The sequence below is a fragment of the Gossypium arboreum genome, chromosome 6 (assembly GCF_025698485.1).
Source record: "Gossypium arboreum isolate Shixiya-1 chromosome 6, ASM2569848v2, whole genome shotgun sequence".
Taxonomy (NCBI): Eukaryota; Viridiplantae; Streptophyta; class Magnoliopsida; order Malvales; family Malvaceae; genus Gossypium; species Gossypium arboreum.
Genome location: NC_069075.1, coordinates 113953940 through 113972951, shown reverse-complemented (window position 1 = coordinate 113972951; position 19012 = coordinate 113953940).

The following is a 19012-nucleotide window of genomic DNA, read 5'->3' as shown; positions in this document are numbered from 1 at the left end:
TTTCACGTAATCTCAAATTGATGCCAACGTCCCAGACGTGGTCTTACATGAAATCACATATCAAAAATCCTATCTCATGGCATATGTATCCTAACTATTCCTATGGTTCGTACGGGGCTTTTCGAACGTTGTCACATTATCGGAACTTTCTCAAATTTCTCATATTCAACTCGTATAGCCATCCATCATTGTTCAATAGCATATAAACAATAAGAATTCAATTCAAAACACATTTATTTGTATATTGACTTACCTCGTACGGATTCGAACGGACGAAATCTACTACTCGATATCTTTCGACTTTCCTTGATCTAATTCCGTTTTCTTTGGTTCTCAATCTAAACATATTCAAATTTGACTTATTCAATCTTACATTCATTCAAATAAATCCATATACACAAATTTAGGGCATTTTACAAATTATCTGTCACATTTTCACGTTTTAACAATTTAGTCTCTAATTCATAAAATAAAAAAATAGAAAAATTTCTTTGGACATATGGTTAGCTGAATTTTCATGTAGTTCATATAAGCCCACATATTTCATTTATTTCACAAATTAGCCTCTCAAATTCTCATTTTCACAAATTAGTCCAAAATACTCAAATTCATCAAAAATTCCAATATAAAACATAATAATCTAACACATATCTTTCTTTTACTATCATAAAACTTCATAAAACTCACATTATCAACAATGACACATCTTAAAATCATAATCAAATTCAAAAATCGAGACATGGGCTTGATAGAATACAGAGCAACAATCACAAAAACATAAAAATCACTAAAAACGAGCTCAAACATACCTTAATTAAGCAATGTGAATGCCGAATGCTTGAACGCTAGAAATGGTGTTCTTAATCTCTTATTTTTGGCAAAAAAAGGAAAATATGGACACAAAATGCATGTTTTGTTATAATTAATAACATTAATTTATATAATTATTTAATTAAGCTTTATAAAATCATTAAAATTCTACTAACCAATGTCCATCAATGTCATTTAATTATAACCAAGGTCTATTTGCATCCAAAAGACCTCAAATTTAAAGAGACACAACAATTCGGCCATTATTTAAATAGAAGGACAATTTTGCATTTTACGCGATTAGGTTCTTTTATCAAATTAAGCGCACAAGCGATCAAATTTTCATACGAAATTTTCACATATATTAATTCACATTTAATAAGCACAGAAAATAAAATTAAAATATTTTTTGACTTGGATTTGTGGTCCTAAAATCACTATTTTGGCTAGGGTCTAAGCCGGACTGTTACAACTCTCCCCCCTTAGGAATTTTTGTCCCCGAAAATCTTACCATTGAACAGATTCGGGTATTGCTGTCTCATAGCATCTTCAGGCTCCCACATAGCCTCTTCAACATCGTGTCGATGCTATATTACTTTTACTAATGGAATTTTCTTATTTCACAGTTCTTTAACCTCACGAGCTAATATACGGATCAGTTCTTCTTCATAAGTCATATCAAACTGAATTTCGATCTCAGACGGAGAAATCAAATGTGAGGGATCAGATCTATATCGCTGAAGCATCGATACGTGAAACACATTATGAATCTTTTCTAACTCAGGGGGCAATAACAATATGTATGCTACCGATCCGATACACTCAATAATCTCATACGGCCCGATGAACCTCGGACTCAATTTGCCTTTTCTGCTGAATTGAAAGACTTTCTTCCACGGGGATACTTTCAAAAACACTTTGTCACTGATCTCAAATTCAACATATTTTCTTTTCAAATTTGCTTATGATTTCTGACGATCGGAAGCTGCTTTCAAACTATCTCGGATCACTTTCACTTTCTGTTCAGTCTCTTTAATCAAATCTACACCGTGAATCTTATTTTCGCTGAGCTTAGTCCAATACAAAGGTGTATGGCATTTTCTAAAATGTAAGGCTTCGTACGGTGCCATTTGAATGCTTGATTGAAAACTATTATTATAAGCAAATTCAATCAATGGAAGATATTGTTCCCATGCACCTTCAAACTCAATAATGCAACATCTCAACATATCCTCGAGAATTTGAATAATCCGCTCAGATTGACCATCCGTCTGTGGGTGAAAAGCAGTATTGAAGTGTAATTTTTTACCTAAAGCCTCTTGTAGTTTCTTCCAAAACCGCAAAGTGAATCTTGGATCTCTATCTGACACATTAGACAATGGCACCCCGTGGAATCTCACAATATCTGAAATCTATATCTCAGCTAATCTATCAAGCGAGTAATCAGATTGTACCAGAATAAAATGAGCTGATTTCGTCAATCGGTCAACCACAACCCAAATTGCATCTTTCTTTCTGGAGATAAAGGCAAACTCGAAACAAAATCCATCATTATTCTATCCTATTTCCATTCGGGAATCAGAATCGATGGTAACAAACTGGATGGTGCTTGATGTTCAGCTTTAACTTGTTGATAGATCAAACATTTCGAAACAAAGTCGAAGATATTTCTTTTCTTTCCAGACTGCCAATAATGATGGTTCAAATCATTATACATTTTTGTACTACCCGGATGTATAGATAAACAACTGTTTTAAGCTTCATTCAAAATCATCTGAATCAACTCTGAATTTCTCAGAACACAAATTCGACCTCGAAATCTCAAACAATCAGTATTATCAATTCAATATTCAAAATTAGAACTCAATTCACACTGAGCTTATTTTGCTATTATCTCATTATCAACTTTCTGAGCTTCAATAATCTGTTGTAAAAACAACGGTCTCGCTTTTAAATTGGCTAAAACCGAACCATCACCAGATAGAACCAAATGAGTATTCATCGAACGCAATGCAAATAATGGTTTCCGACTCAAAGCATCAACAACAACAGTTGCTTTTCCTGAATGATAATCAATAACAAGCTCGTAGTCTTTCAGCAACTCTAGCCATCTTCTCTTCCACTGATTCAGATCTTTCTGAGTCATCAAGTATTTTAAGCTTTTATGATCGGAATAAATGTGACATTTCTCATCGAAAAAATAGTGGCACAAATCTTCAAAGTAAACACAATAGCCGCCAATTCTAGATCATGAGTCAGATAATTCTTTTCGTGTGGCTTTAACTGTCTCGAAGCATAAGCTATGACTTTGCCTTCTTGCATCAAAACGCAACCTAGACCATTTAACGAAGCATCGCTGTAGATCACAAATTCTTTACCCGATTCTGATTGTAGTAATATCGAAGCTTCAATCAATAGAGCTTTTAACTGATCAAAACTTTTCTGACACTTTTCAGACCATTGAAATTTCACATCTTTCTGAATCAATTTCGTCAATGGAGTCACAATCATAGAAAAGCCTTTTACAAACCGTCGGTAATTACCAGCAAGTCCCAGAAAACTACGAACTTCAAAAATATTTCTCAGAGGCTTCCAATCCAAAATAGCTGAAATTTTGCCCGGATCAACTCGAATACTAGATGCTGACACAACATGTCCCAGAAAACTGACTTCTCGTAACCAGAATTCACATTTTCTAAACTTCACATGCAATTGTTTATCTCGCAAAGTCTATAGCAGTATTCTTAAATGCTCAGTATGTTCAGTTTCATCATGTGAATATATCAATATGTCATCAATGAATATGACAACAAATCAATCTAAATACGGTCTAAATATTCGGTTTATCAAGTCCATAAAAATAGCAGGTGCATTTGTTAATCTGAAAGGCATAACTAAAAACTCATAGTGTCCGTACCTCATTCAGAAAGATCTAAATCTTTTACTCTCAACTGATAATATCCCGATCTCAGATCTATCTTTGAAAACACTATATCCCCTTAAACAAATTTTCAATTCAGGGCAGAGGATATTTGTTCTTGATAGTCACTTTATTCAACGGATGATAATCAATGCACATTCTCATCGTACCATCTTTCTTTTTCACAAATAGAACAGGAGCACCCCAAGCTGAGAAACTCGATCTTGCGAATCCTTTAACAGTCAAATCTTGTAACTGAGACTTTAATTCTTTTAACTCGATTGGAACCATTCTATACGGAGCTATCAAAATTGGAGTATTTCTCGGCATTAATTCAATTCCAAACTCAACTTCTCGAATCAGAGGTAATCTCAGAAGTTCATCAGGAAACACCTCAGGGAACTTATAGACAACGGGCAGTGATTCAATTTTCTTTTTTGTCACTTTCGAATCAATCACGTAAGCAAAGTAGGCTTCACAACCCTTTCTCACATATTTTTGAGCTAACATTGAAGAAAACACTGCTGGCAAACCATTCAGACCATTAGACTTAATTCGAATACTCTCATCATTCTGGCATTGCAAATTAATAGTCCTCCATTTGCAGTTTACAATAGCATAGTGCTAAGTTAACCAATCCATACCCAAAATTATATCAAATTTGTCAAATGGTAATAACGTCAAATTTGCTTGAAAACATGAATCTCGAATCATCAACGGGAAATTCTTACACACTTTGTCAAACAAAACACACCGACTTAAGGGGTTCGATACTCTAATTACAAATTTAGTAGACTCCACAGGCAAAGTCTTATGGCTCACTAAGTTCATGCATATATAAGAATTCATTTATCCTGGATCTATTAGTGCAATCACAGAAGTATCATAAAGAGTGAATGTACCAGTTATAACATCGGGGGATGAAGCTTCCTCATGAGCTCGGATGGCATAGGCTCGGGCAGGTGCTTTAGCCTTAGATCGAACAGCTGTATCTTTAGTTCCTCTTTGAATTCTGCTAACATTTCCCATATTTCTGGAAGGTCTACCTCGAGCTGATGTTTTACTCGGTCTTAGATTTTGTACAATCTCTTGTTCTACAGACTTAGGAAATTCACGGATAAAGTGATCTAAAGATCCACGTTTAAAATAAGATCGGTCATTCAATCTACAACTTCCCAGATGTATTTTACCATAATGTATGCACTCGGGTCGATCGGATCAGACATTTCCAATACTTGGAACAGAAGTAACTGGAGCTTTGAAACTCGAATGTGATTTAGCACAATCTCTACCCGAATGCACACATTAGTCTTTGAACGGTTAAAATCAGCTCAGAATTTCTTTGATACTGAATGAAATGGCTTGCTCGATGATCTTTTTCGCACCTCTCTAGCTTCTGAATCGTCTTTTCTTTTCTCTTTCCCGAGTTCTTCAGCTTTGCATGCTCGTTCAACAAGCACAACAAACTCTTTTATTTCTAGAATCCCAACTAATAATTTCATGTTTTCATTCAAGCCATCTTCAAACCTTTTACACATTATTGCTTCAGTTGAGACACATTCAAGTGCATACTGGCTCAATCTCTAAAATTCTTGCTCGTATTTCGTAGCAGACATATGACCCTGTTTCAACTCAAGAAACTCTTTATGTTTCTGATCAATCAATCTCTGACTGATTTATTTCTTTCAGAATTTAGCTTGAAAGAAATCCCAAGAGATCGTTTTCTCAGAACCACTGATATCAATGTCTTCCACCAATGATACGCTGTATGTCTCAAAAGTGAAACGGCACACTTAAGGCATCCGTCGAGAGTAGATGATAATTCATCGAATACTCGTATCGTATTCTCTAGCCAAAATTAAGCTTTCTCAGCATCATCATTAGTAGTAGCACAGAACTCTTCGGTGCCATATTTTCTAATTTTTTCAACCGGAGGCTTATTCAATTGAATAGGATTAGATTGTGGCATTACAGGGACTTACGAAGAATTTAGTGGGGTTGAAGGTTGTGGCACAATTGGATTGGTTCTAATATACTAGGTGAACCAATTATTCATCATTTAGATAAAACCTGGCTTAGTCTCTCCCTCGGGGCTACTAGTCACGGGTCTAGAATCAGATGTCGTTGCCCCTTAAGGGGGAGTAGGCACATTATTTTCAACATCGTCAGCTACGACTCTTTCGGGATCCATTTACTATATAAAAACACGTTTTCATTGTCAGGAGTGATCACACTATCACAGTTTATAAATATGGCATGTATAGTGAGGCTCACATACGTTACGTTAATCCTAGAATCGACTAAACGTAGCTCTGACACCAACCAAATGTAACACCTCTAGCCCGTATCCATCGTCGGACTAGGGTTAAAAGGTAATACCAAACATATCGGAATATTTTGTATTCATTTCACTAACATCATAGCATCATAGTCAAACATTAACATAAAGTCCCTTTCTTAGGTCAACGAGACCTTGAACATGTTTTAGAAAGAGGTTGGGACTAAACCGAGTAGATACAAAATTTTTCAAAACTTAAACATTTTTCTAAGTTATAAAGGTCATACGGACGTGTGAACAGGCCGTGTGTCTCACATGGCATTAGACACGCCCGTGTGTCTAGGCCGTGGCAAAACAGGGCATACATACTGACTTGTCCACACGACCACATGACACACCCGTGTGCCAGGCCGCATGAAAATTAGGGAGCCTACTGACTTAGCCACACGGCTAGTCATACACCCGTGTGTCTAGCCCGTGCCCGAAACTAACTTGGCCACACAACCTAGCACAAGCCCCTGTGTGTGCGATCGTGTGGTCTGCTTAGGCTCCTTTTGAAATGTCCTTCGAGCAACATGGCTGAGACATACGCCCGTGTCCCTACCCGTGTGGGCAATAAAATAGGCCATTTTCAAGGGCAACATGCCACCCATGAAGGGTCCTCCCTACAAGCAACAAATAGGTAACAATTGCATCACAAATTCAACCAATTTCAATCACATAACATACATTCTTTATGTCATATAATCACCAATGAATTTCATGTTTATATCCAAACCAAAACATACCAAATCATAAGCCAAAGTCATACCAAAACATATGATTCATAATCTCAATTTACTTCATTCATTCACATGCCAAAATCTTACTAAATTCCAAAATAGGCACATGCCACAACTTATCAAAATGAAAAATTCTATTAGCCATTCATGAACACACTATATTGACCATATTGCATCACATAGCTTATACTCAAAAGTCATTTATAAACACAACCAAAACAAAGCCATATCACATGGTTAGATATACAGATTAGCAAATATATTCAAATACTTCGAGCCTATACATGCCATATTCTATCTATCCACAATTACCCAAATCAAGTCCTTCTTTGACGGTGTCAAGGGTACTTTCACTGGCTGCAAAAGTCTGAAAGGTAATTGATGTTCAGCTTTCACTTACTGACAAGTCAGACATTTTCCCACAACTTCCGTTACCTCTCGCTTCAATCCAGGCCACCAATAGAACTCCTTTAAGTCACGATACGTTTTACTCCCTCCAGGATGCATAGCACACAGACCTCCATGAGCTTCTTTCAGAATTTCTTGCCTCAAGTCAGAGTCCTTCAGAATACAAACTCTACCTCGGTAACACAGAACTCCCTCACTGTTCAGTCCGAACTCAAAAGTATCCCCATTCTTAACCTGTCGAAATCGAGAAATCAGGGGCTCATCCCTCGACTATTTTTCCTTAATCTCATCCACTCAGGTCGGCCTAACTTGCAGTTCTGCTATCAGACTACCGTCGTCATACAGACTCACACGAGCAAACATGGCTCTCGGATCGAATCTGATTCTACGACTTAGGGCATCAACCACCATATTAGCTTTGCATGGGTGATACTCAATCTCGCAGTCATAATCCTTAAGCAACTCTATCGATCTCCGCACGCCTAAGGTTCAGCTCCTTCTAAGTTAGCAAGTACTTAAGACTCTTATGATCTATGTATATAATACACCTTTCTCCGTACAAGTAATGTCTCCAAATCTTAAGCGCAAAGATTATCTGCCAACTCTAGATCATGAGTAGGATAGTTTAAGCTATCGCGATGCATAAACAACCACTTTACCCTCTTACATTAGCATACATTAACCCTTCATGTGATGCATCACGCATACGGTAAAATCATTTCCAAACTCTAGTGAATCAAGACAGTGCCTCGGTCGAACTTTCTTGACTTCCCAAAAGATTCTGTTGTTTCTCGGTCAAACAAACGGTACTCCTTCCTTATAAGCTTTGTCAAAGCGGCGCCATCACGAAAATCCTTCCACAAACCTTCTATAGTACCCACTAAACCCGAAAAACTTTGAATTTTCGACACCGACCTTGGTGGCTTCTATTCTAGAATCGCTCTAATCTTTCAAGGGTCCACCTTGATCCCTTCAGCAGAGACAACATGCCCCAAGAAAGTTACCTCTCTCAACCAGAACTTACACTTACTGAATTTCGCATAAAGCTCCTTCTCCCGTAGCACTTGCAGCACAATACGAAGATGCTCATCGTGCTTCTCCCCAGTTTCAGAATAAACCAGAATATCGTCGATAAAGATGATAACGAATCGATCCAAGTATGGAACACTTGTAATATCCTGAATTAGGGCTTAATCAGAATAGTGGTTTCATGACCACAAATATGAGATAGAAATAATTATTTTATAATAATTTTGATGATTATGATATGATCGCATGATTGTGTGAAAATTTCGTGATGAAATTCTATGCCTAAAGTGCTTAAATTGAAAGTAGGGACTAAATCGAATAAGTTGCAAAACTTGCATTCTAGAAGTTTTTAGTATGAAATTGTTTTGGAATATTAATGAGGAGGTCTTAAATAGAATTTGACCAATTTTAAGTTCATGGACAAAATTAGGACATGGAAGGAATTTTTGGAAAGTTTAGTAGTAAGGGTATTTTGGTCATTTAGTTATTAAAATGAATTAAAAACATTAACATAAAGTCCCTTTCTTAGGTCAACGAGACCTTGAACATGTTTTAGAAAGAGGTTGGGACTAAACCGAGTAGATACAAAATTTTTCAAAACTTAAACATTTTTCTAAGTTATAAAGGTCATACGGACGTGTGAACAGGCCGTGTGTCTCACATGGCATTAGACACGCCCGTGTGTCTAGGCCGTGGCAAAACAGGGCATACATACCGACTTGTCCACACGACCACATGACACACCCGTGTGCCAGGCCGCATGAAAATTAGGGAGCCTACTGACTTAGCCACACGGCTAGTCATACACCCGTGTGTCTAGCCCGTGCCCGAAACTAACTTGGCCACACAACCTAGCACAAGCCCCTGTGTTTACGATCGTGTGGTGCCTTGGGCTCCTTTTGAAATGTCCTTGAGCAACATGGCTGAGACATACGCCGTGTCCCTACCCGTGTGGGCAATAAAATAGGCCATTTTAAGGGCAACATGCCACCCATGAAGGGTCCTCCTACAAGCAACAAATAGGTAACAATTGCATCACAAATTCAACCAATTTCAATCACATAACATACATTCTTTATGTCATATAATCACCAATGAATTTCATGTTTATATCTAAACCAAAACATACCAAATCATAAGCCAAAGTCATACCAAAACATATGATTCATAATCTCAATTTACTTCATTCATTCACATGCCAAAATCTTACTAAATTCCAAAATAGGCACATGCCACAACTTATCAAAATGAAAAATTCTATTAGCCATTCATGAACACACTATATTGACCATATTGCATCACATAGCTTATACTCAAAAGTCATTTATAAACACAACCAAAACAAAGCCATATCACATGGTTAGATATACAGATTAGCAAATATATTCAAATACTTCGAGCCTATACATGCCATATTCTATCTATCCACAATTACCCAAATCAAGTCCTTCTTTGGCGGTGTCAAGGGTACTTTCACCGGCTGCAAAAGTCCGAAGGTAATTGATGTTCAGCTTTCACTTCTCGACAAGTCGACATTTTCCCACAACTTCCGTTACCTCTCGCTTCAATCCGGGCCACCAATAGAACTCCTTTAAGTCACGATACGTTTTACTCCCTCCAGGATGCATAGCACACAGACCTCCATGAGCTTCTTTCAGAATTTCTTGCCTCAAGTCAGAGTCCTTCAGAATACAAACTCTACCTCGGTAACACGAACTCCCTCACTTCGCTCATCCAACTCAAAAGTATCCCCATTCTTAACTTTGTCAAATCGAGAAATCAGGGGCTCATCCCTCGACTATTTTTCCTTAATCTCATCCACTCAGGTCGGCCAAACTTGCAGTTCTGCTATCAGACTATCGTCGTCATACAGACTCACACGAGCAAACATGGCTCTCAGATCAGATACAGTTCTACGACTTAGGGCATCAACCACCATATTAGCTTTGCCTGGGTGATACTCAATCTCGCAGTCATAATCCTTAAGCAACTCTATCGATCTCCGCTGCCTAAGGTTCAGCTCCTTCTAAGTTAGCAAGTACTTAAGACTCTTATGATCTATGTATATAATACACCTTTCTCCGTACAAGTAATGTCTCCAAATCTTAAGCGCAAAGATTACTGCTGCCAACTCTAGATCATGAGTAGGATAGTTTAAGCTATCGCGATGCATAAACAACCACTTTACCCTCTTACATTAGCATACAGCCCAACCCTTCATGTGATGCATCACTGCATACGGTAAAATCATTTCCAAACTCTAGCTGAATCAGTACAGGTGCCTCGGTCAGAACTTTCTTCAGCTTCCCAAAAGATTCCTGTTGTTTCTCAGTCCAAACAAACGGTACTCCCTTCCTTATAAGCTTTGTCAAAGGCGCTGCCATCACAGAAAATCCTTCCACAAACCTTCTATAGTACCCAGCTAAACCCAGAAAACTTTGAATTTTCGACACTGACCTTGGTGGCTTCCATTCTAGAATCGCTCTAATCTTTCAAGGGTCCACCTTGATCCCTTCAGCAGAGACAACATGCCCCAAGAAAGTTACCTCTCTCAACCAGAACTTACACTTACTGAATTTCGCATAAAGCTCCTTCTCCCTTAGCACTTGCAGCACAATACGAAGATGCTCATCGTGCTTCTCCCCAGTTTCAGAATAAACCAGAATATCGTCGATAAAGATGATAACGAATCGATCCAAGTATGGAACACTTGTAATATCCTGAATTAGGGCTTAATCAGAATAGTGGTTTCATGACCACAAATATGAGATAGAAATAATTATTTTATAATAATTTTGATGATTATGATATGATTGCATGATTGTGTGAAAATTTCGTGATGAAATTCTATGCCTAAAGTGCTTAAATTGAAAGTAGGGACTAAATCGAATAAGTTGCAAAACTTGCATTCTAGAAGTTTTTAGTATGAAATTGTTTTGGAATATTAATGAGGAGGTCTTAAATAGAATTTGACCAATTTTAAGTTCATGGACAAAATTAGGACATGGAAGGAATTTTTGGAAAGTTTAGTAGTAAGGGTATTTTGGTCATTTAGTTATTAAAATGAATTAAAAACAAAATTAAAAGCCAATTTTTGTCCATCTTCTTCATTAGGCCGAAATTTCAAGGGTTCTCCATAGCTAGGGTTTGTTTCAAGCTTCCAAGCTCCATAGTAAGTGATTCTAAGCCCCGTTTTTAATGTTCTTTACGTTTTTGGAATCCCGGAAGCTCGATTAAGCTTATGCTAGCAATAATTCAACCTAGGGTTTATATTTGCAAAAATACCTATAGGTGAAATTTGTGTATTTTGATGTTTTATGATAGAATATGAGGTTTTAAATTATGTTAGACAACTTGTGCTACTCGGTTTTGAGTGAAAACGAGTAAAAGGGCTTAATCGGCAAAAATACCTAATAGTCACAAGTATATGTTAGAGAGAGAATTTGATGTTGCCATAGAAGGGAAAAGTGATCAGCATGTTATAAAACATAAGAATAAGCAATAAAGTTTAATTCCCGAGCCTAGGGGCAAAAGTGTAATTATGCAAAAGTTTAGGGGCAAAAGTGTAATTTTTTTAAAGTTCGTATTAAATGCTGTTTTGATAAATGTATGTATTGAATAAGATTAATTTGGTATCATAGATCAAGAGAAACGAGATTCAAGTCGCGATCGAGGAAAAGAAAAGATTGTGGACTAAATTGCAAAATCTTTATATTTTGGTACCAAGGTAAGTTCATGTGTAAATAATGTAGCATAAATGTTATTTTTAAGTTATTAATGTTAATTATATGATATACTAATTTTTAATCGTGAAATATTATGCTTTGTGGTTAATGTTGAGTAATATGCAAATTATGTTTACTACTTGATAAATATGAATTGCTACCGAGTATCTGTTCCGATATTCCATGGAAGACGACAAATGTGAGATCGAGGGAAAAAGCCCGTTTGAACCTTAGGAATAGATTAGGATACAAGTGACATGTCACTAGGATGGTTGAGCATCCGAACTCGTTGAGTTGAGTCCGAGTTCACTTATGGATGCGAATGTCCAAACTCGTTGAGTTGAGTCCGAGTTCGTGAAATGTAACTAGGCATCCGAACTCGTTGAGTTGAGTTCGAGTTCACTTATGGATGCGAACGCCCGAGCTCGTTGAGTTGAGTCCGAGTTCACTTATGGGCGGGTTACATGGTAGCTTGATTTTATATGAGGCACTTATGTGCAAATTATCTGTGTATCCGAGTTGTATTCCGATGTGTTCAACGGGTGAAATTTCTAGGGAAATGGAAGAACACTTAAGATGCAAGCGACGTTTTGGTAAGTTTCGTGAAATGGACACTTTGGACAGGTATGTTCTTAACCCTCGGGTTGAAAATAGATACAACAACGATAAGGTGGTAAGATGATGAATGATGTTTAGAAATGTGATATATGTTTTGGTGGTACCATGCTAAAGTTGTTTGGTATATTTGTATTGTTATGTTACTTATTATTTACATATGAACTTACTAAGCATTTATGCTTACTCCTCCTCTTTATTTATTGTAGTTTTGAACAAGCCATTTCGGGAATCGGGACGGGTCGAAGGTTCGATCACTCTATCCAAAGGACTTTCATCGGGTAAATGGCTTGTAAAACTTAAGTATGGCATGTATAGCAATATACTTATTTTGTGTAAATAATTTTATGATATGGCCATGTTTGGTTGAGAAAATGTTTGATATTGATAAGTCATGGTGATGGCTAATTTAGATCATGTTTGATATTATGGAAGTTTAATAGGTTATCTAGTTCATAAAAATTCATGGAAAGATGAAACTTGCCTTAAAATGAATATTGTCTGCAAGAATGACATGAATTTGAAAATCACTAAAAATAGTATAAATGGAACTAAATGATGAGTGAGTTATGAAATTGAAGCTTAATGAGTCTATTTTCATGTGGATTGAACAAAACAGGCATATAAATTATATTTTATATGATATTTAAACTTTTACGAAACAGGGCCAGAGTGATTTCTGGATCCCCTGTTCTGACTTTAAAAATTCATAATAAATTTTACTAAAATAATTAGAAGTTTTTATTGATAAATTATGTTCGGTAACCCCTCAAGCTCGACTCCGGTGATGGTCTCGGGCGTGGGGGCGTTACACACTCGATTCATCAGATCCATAAATGCCGCAGGTGTGTTCGTCAACCCAAATGGCATAACCAATAACTCATAGTGACCATACTAAGTTCTGAATGTCGTCTTGTGAATATCCACCTCCTTAACCCTCAACTGATGATACCCAGATCGAAGGTCAATCTTGGAAAATACTGAAGCTCCTCTAAGTTGTTCGAATAAATCATCGATTCTCGGCAGTGGGTACTTGTTCTTAATCATCAGTTTGTTCAACTGCCGATAATCGATGCACATCCGCATTAACCCATCTTTCTTCTTTACGAACAACACTGGTGCGCCCTACGGAGACACACTTGGTCTAATAAAGGCTCTATCCAATAACTCTTGAATTTGGGCTTTCAGCTCCACCAACTCCTTTAGTGCCATCCTATAAGATGCAATGGACACCGGTGCAGTTCCAGGCAACAAGTCGATTGCAAACTCAACCTCTCGGTTCGGGGGCAACCCGGAAGCTCCTCTAGAAAAACATCTTGAAAATCCTTGACGGTTCTAACTTTATCCACTATTAAATCCTCAGTTTCCGATTGGCTTACAAATGCCAAATAAGCCTCACCTCCATTTCGAATCCACTTCTCGGCTCTTAGTGCCGACACCAAATTAGACAGATAATCCCTACGTTCGTCTATCACCAAAACCTCATCATCCTTTGTGGTCTTTAACATTATTCGCTTAGCTGCACAATCCAGAGTAGCCCTATGCTTAACAAGCCAATCCATTCCCAAAATGAGATCGAATTCTCCGAAAAGTAGCTCCATCAGATCCCCAGAGAAACTTTTCCTTGAGTTTCTATAGGCACATCTCTATACAGTTTATCTACCCTAACCGAGTGACCCAAAGGACTTAGTACAGATACCTTACTCACGGTCTCCTCAGAGCGCACACCCAGTGACCTAGATATAGTACATGCAACATATGAATGGGTAGATCCAATATCTATCAACGCAGTGTATGGCATACTGGAAATCAGAAATGTACCAGTTATGACGTTAGGTGTATCACCCTCCTCTCAGCGACGAGCTGCATACACCAATGCCGGCTAACGAGCCTTAGCAAATCCAGCACCTCTGCCAGGCGTTCCTCTTCCTCGACTGTTTCCATTACCACCTCTGCCTTGCCCACGTCCTCTCAGAAACTGTGGTACACCCCTCACTGGTTGAGTGACCCTCTGCTCTAAAACTTGAACCTGATCTGGTTCCTGGGGACAATCCTTAACCTTATTCTCCATAGATCCGCATCGAAAACAAGCACCAGAACGTTTTCGACACTCGCCCATATGCATCTTCCCACAATTCCTACAACCCTGCGTCTAACAACATTCATAGGTATTGCTCGAACTGGCTCCATTACCCTTGCTCTCTTAACATTCCTGTTCATACGACCTGAAAGTCCTGAATCTCTCCTAAAACAGTTTCGATCTTTCTCACAATTCTGTCTTTCTGTGTGCTTCACTTCCTCAGCTATCTTAGCTTTCTTCACTAAAGCAGCGAAGTTACGCTCCCTCTGCGGAGCAATCAGCACCCTAAGTTCATCACTCAGACCATCCTTGAAGCGTACGCTACGCTCATACTCTGTAGCGACAATCCCAGAAGCATACCAATTCAGTCTTAGAAACTCAGACTCATATTCAGCCACTGACTTACTCCCTTGGACCAGGTTCAGAATTTTTTTCCGGCGAGCGTCCACGTAACTAGCCCCAACATACTTTCCTTTGAAGGCTGTCTTAAACAGCTCCCAAGTCACACTATCATTAGGAGTTCCATCTCTCACCGTGAGCCACCACTGATAAGCCTCATCCCTGAGTAACGATATGGCTCGCTTCAGCTTCTGCTCCACAGAGTAGTCCAGATCATCCATAATCCGCTCTGTGGCTTCTAACCAATACTCAGCCACATTCGGAGCTACACCAGATACGCCCTTAAATATCTCTACTCCATTGGCCCGGAGCCGCTCAGTAATAGACCCCCAAATTTCGTTTCCCATACTTGCCGCAGCAACCCTTTCCAAAACTCAGAGCATTGCCTGGGACAGAGCATCGTCCCCGGTACCTCGATCATGAGACTCTACCTCTGTTTCCGGTGGTACCGGTGCATCTGCTGCCTGCACATGTCCTGAAGATGAAGATTCAGCCTGATCATTACCTCGGCCATGTCCACGGCCTCTTCCACGAGCTGCTTGTGTACTCATTTTGTATTATCTAATTAAGAATTTTATGAATCAGTTTAATATTTCAGTGTTTATTACAGATGTCTTATGAATAGCAGTAATTCAAAATTTGAGTTTGTTTCCTCTTGCGGTAGCCTAGCTACAGTCTCAGTCTACTTATCAGAGTTTCTATAGTTCCAGTGTTACCCTAACTAAAGTACCATGATAAGGTTTTGTACAAGCATATAACAGATATTTCAGAAACAATCAGAAAGGCTCAGAGAACTTACAGACTTGGGCCGGAGATTCAATGTACCACCTTTTAAAAAAACCTAATTTTAGAAAACTGATTTTAATCTTTAAAATCACCTACTTGTAAAGAGAAAATATTGGAAACATTCTCGAAAATAATTTATAATCAAGTTCCAAAAAAAAAAAAAGATTTTTGAAAACCTTTATTCAGTGTTTCTTTATAAACTCTCGTTTTTAGACCCGTATCATAGTCGAGTTGTTGCAACTTAGCTCTGATACCACTAAACGTAACACCCCAAACCCGGCCCAGACATTATGGCCAAATCTGACGTGTCACATGGACTTACGACTTAGTATGCATTTGCTGGTTTAAGTGATTGGGGTGGTCTTTGTAAAAATAGCGGTTGAATGAAAAGACAGTTTATCAATCTTTAGGCTATCCATTTGTTGTGCTTGTTAAGTCTTGAAAAGTTCATTAATTTTGAAAACCCGTGCAGTCTAACACTAGCAGTTTCGTCATAGTATAAATATAATCAGAAAATAAAACCATAGCGGAAAAAAAGGAATTTAAATAGCGATTTTATTATAACTTAAAACCCAAAATTAAATCAGAATATAAAAATAATAAAAAAACTAACTTTGAAAAACCAACTTTGCAGATGATGTGGCCACTCCGAATCTCTCACAGCGCCAAGCCCACTATGGTTGGGGATTTCCTGCAGAGATGAAAATAAAGGGTGAGTTCGATAAACTCAGTCTGTAACATAACCCAACCATAGCCCAAAACAGATCAAACCTCAGAGTCAGATTTATCTGGGCCTTGGCCGAGTACAGAAATCAGAATGAAACCCATGGGCCCATAGCAGATATAGAACAAATATATTATGAATACAGAAATCACAACCCAGAGCCATCTATAACACCCCCGTACCAGCCTTACACCATGTGGGGAGACAACTCGACCCACCCAACCGCTACACACGACAGAAATTGCAACGAGGCTGCAGATATTGTGACAAAATCACCAGATACAGATATTATGGCTAGGCCACCAGAATAGATATATATATATATATATATATATATATATATATGTGGCGGTTACCAAATTGCAAATGAGGTCGCCGGATATTGTGACAAAGTCACCGAATAGATATATGTGGCGAGGCCACCAGATTGCAAATGAGGTCGCTGAAAGGCTTCCTCCATCAATATAAACCCATGTCCCATGCAACAGAAACAATATGTCATGGCATACGTATACAGAAACAGAACATCATGCTTTTTAGAAAAAAATAACCCTAGGGGTAAAGTCATAATTTTGCATGCATAAGGGTATTTCAGTAATTATTACCTATTGCTATGGTTTCATGCTCATTCTAATGTTTACAAAGTAATCATAAGTACTTACCTCGTCTTTTTACCAAAGTGGGCCCGTTGGCCCATTGGCCCGTTTTCGGCCAATTAAGCCCAAAAATACCATTGTGCACGAAAATGCACACTTTGCACTCTAATCATCCAAATGCACCATATTCATTAACAACTGTCTCACGAGCGCTCGCATGCTTGCAAGTTCACAAAATACCAACATTTCGGTATTTCGGCTTTTACCGATTCAGTCTAAGGGATGGTATCGTTTACACACCTGGTTGATGACGATTGATGACGGTATCTCCCATGCAATAATCATACAAACACATTAGACTTACGAGTTAACGATAACTAACATAAATCCACGTCAACTAACCCAATCATCACACAAGTTAGTCATTTACGCACGAGGGGCAAAATAGTCATTTTACCCTCTAGGGGTAAATCAGTAGTCCTACCCTACAGGGGTATTTTAGTAATTCTACAACTTATCCACTTGGGCCTCACGGACTCATTGGGACCACATGGCCCATTTCATTATCATCGCCCGAAATAGCCGCCCCATCTTGCTAGAGTAATGAGAAATACACACCTGTTAGGAGACTGCAGTTAATCTGTGCTCCAAACACTCTTAGCTGACGCCCAACCCAAACGAGCACGTCACAAAGTGAAAGGGATCAGCCAAGAAGGGTATTCCTACTCTCCTCATGGTTTGCTCTATTTAAAGCCAGCTCTCCATCTACCCTCATGTTAGCTTCCCGATGTGGAATCCCTCCATCACCAGAGTTTAAAACCAACACCAACTCTTGCCATCCCAACATAGCAAAATAATCAACCTTTACGTGCCAAAGGATTCGAACCAAAGTTCTCTCACATGCCAACTCATGCCAGCACCACTAGGCCATCAACTCATTTGTGTCATAAATCCAACACATTAAACTTTAAAGCGCACCTGCTTGCTTCCAGATTTATTGAAAAGAAAATCCAAAATATATTGCAAGAGCCAAGACTTGAACCTTGGACCCCTTGCTTCCTCTATGGCGTCACTTTCTTGTCCCTTAAGTGGCGCCACCTTGCCACTACACCACACTCCTTTTTGTGTCATCTTTTACCCCTTTACTCTTAAAAGCCCAAACGCTAATTGCATCACCTGTTCATAAAATTAAAATTCCGAAGACTACCACGGATTTAACTTAAGTTTGGGCCCTACTAAAATATATATTTTAACCAACCAGAACACACACAAATTTTAAAAATCACAAAAACACAGAAAACCTGAAAATTGGGGCGTTACATGAAATACTACGCTATCTAGCGAGTAGTAGTTTAGACTCTTTATTTGCATGTTTGTAGCTAGAATCTGCTTAATCGCCGACTTCTGTGGATTCAATTCTTAAAGTACTCTTGGACCCCGTTGTACAAATTATATTATAACCAACTTGTCGCACTTGCACAAGTCATACATATTTATTCTGATTTGATTCTTATTTTTAGTGTTGATTTCTCTCAACCCTGACGGTCGTGCATTGAGCTCCTAGAGGTGGTCACTTGGCCCTTATTAGCAATATTATGCAAATTAGTAATATCATTTAGTTGATTATTATTCTGACCCCCAAATTTTACAACATTTTTCTCCAAAACATTTCCTTTAGTAACCTCTGAGAAATCCTCCATCGATTCTTTATTATTCAAATCGTATAGCGTATTCAATTAGAGTTTTTCGCTCTTAACACCTCTTAATTTTTTGTGTAACAATCCGATTTTAGATAAATCAGAACCCACAAATCCGATGTTGGAAAATTATTTTAATATTATTTTTAGTGTTTACAGTATG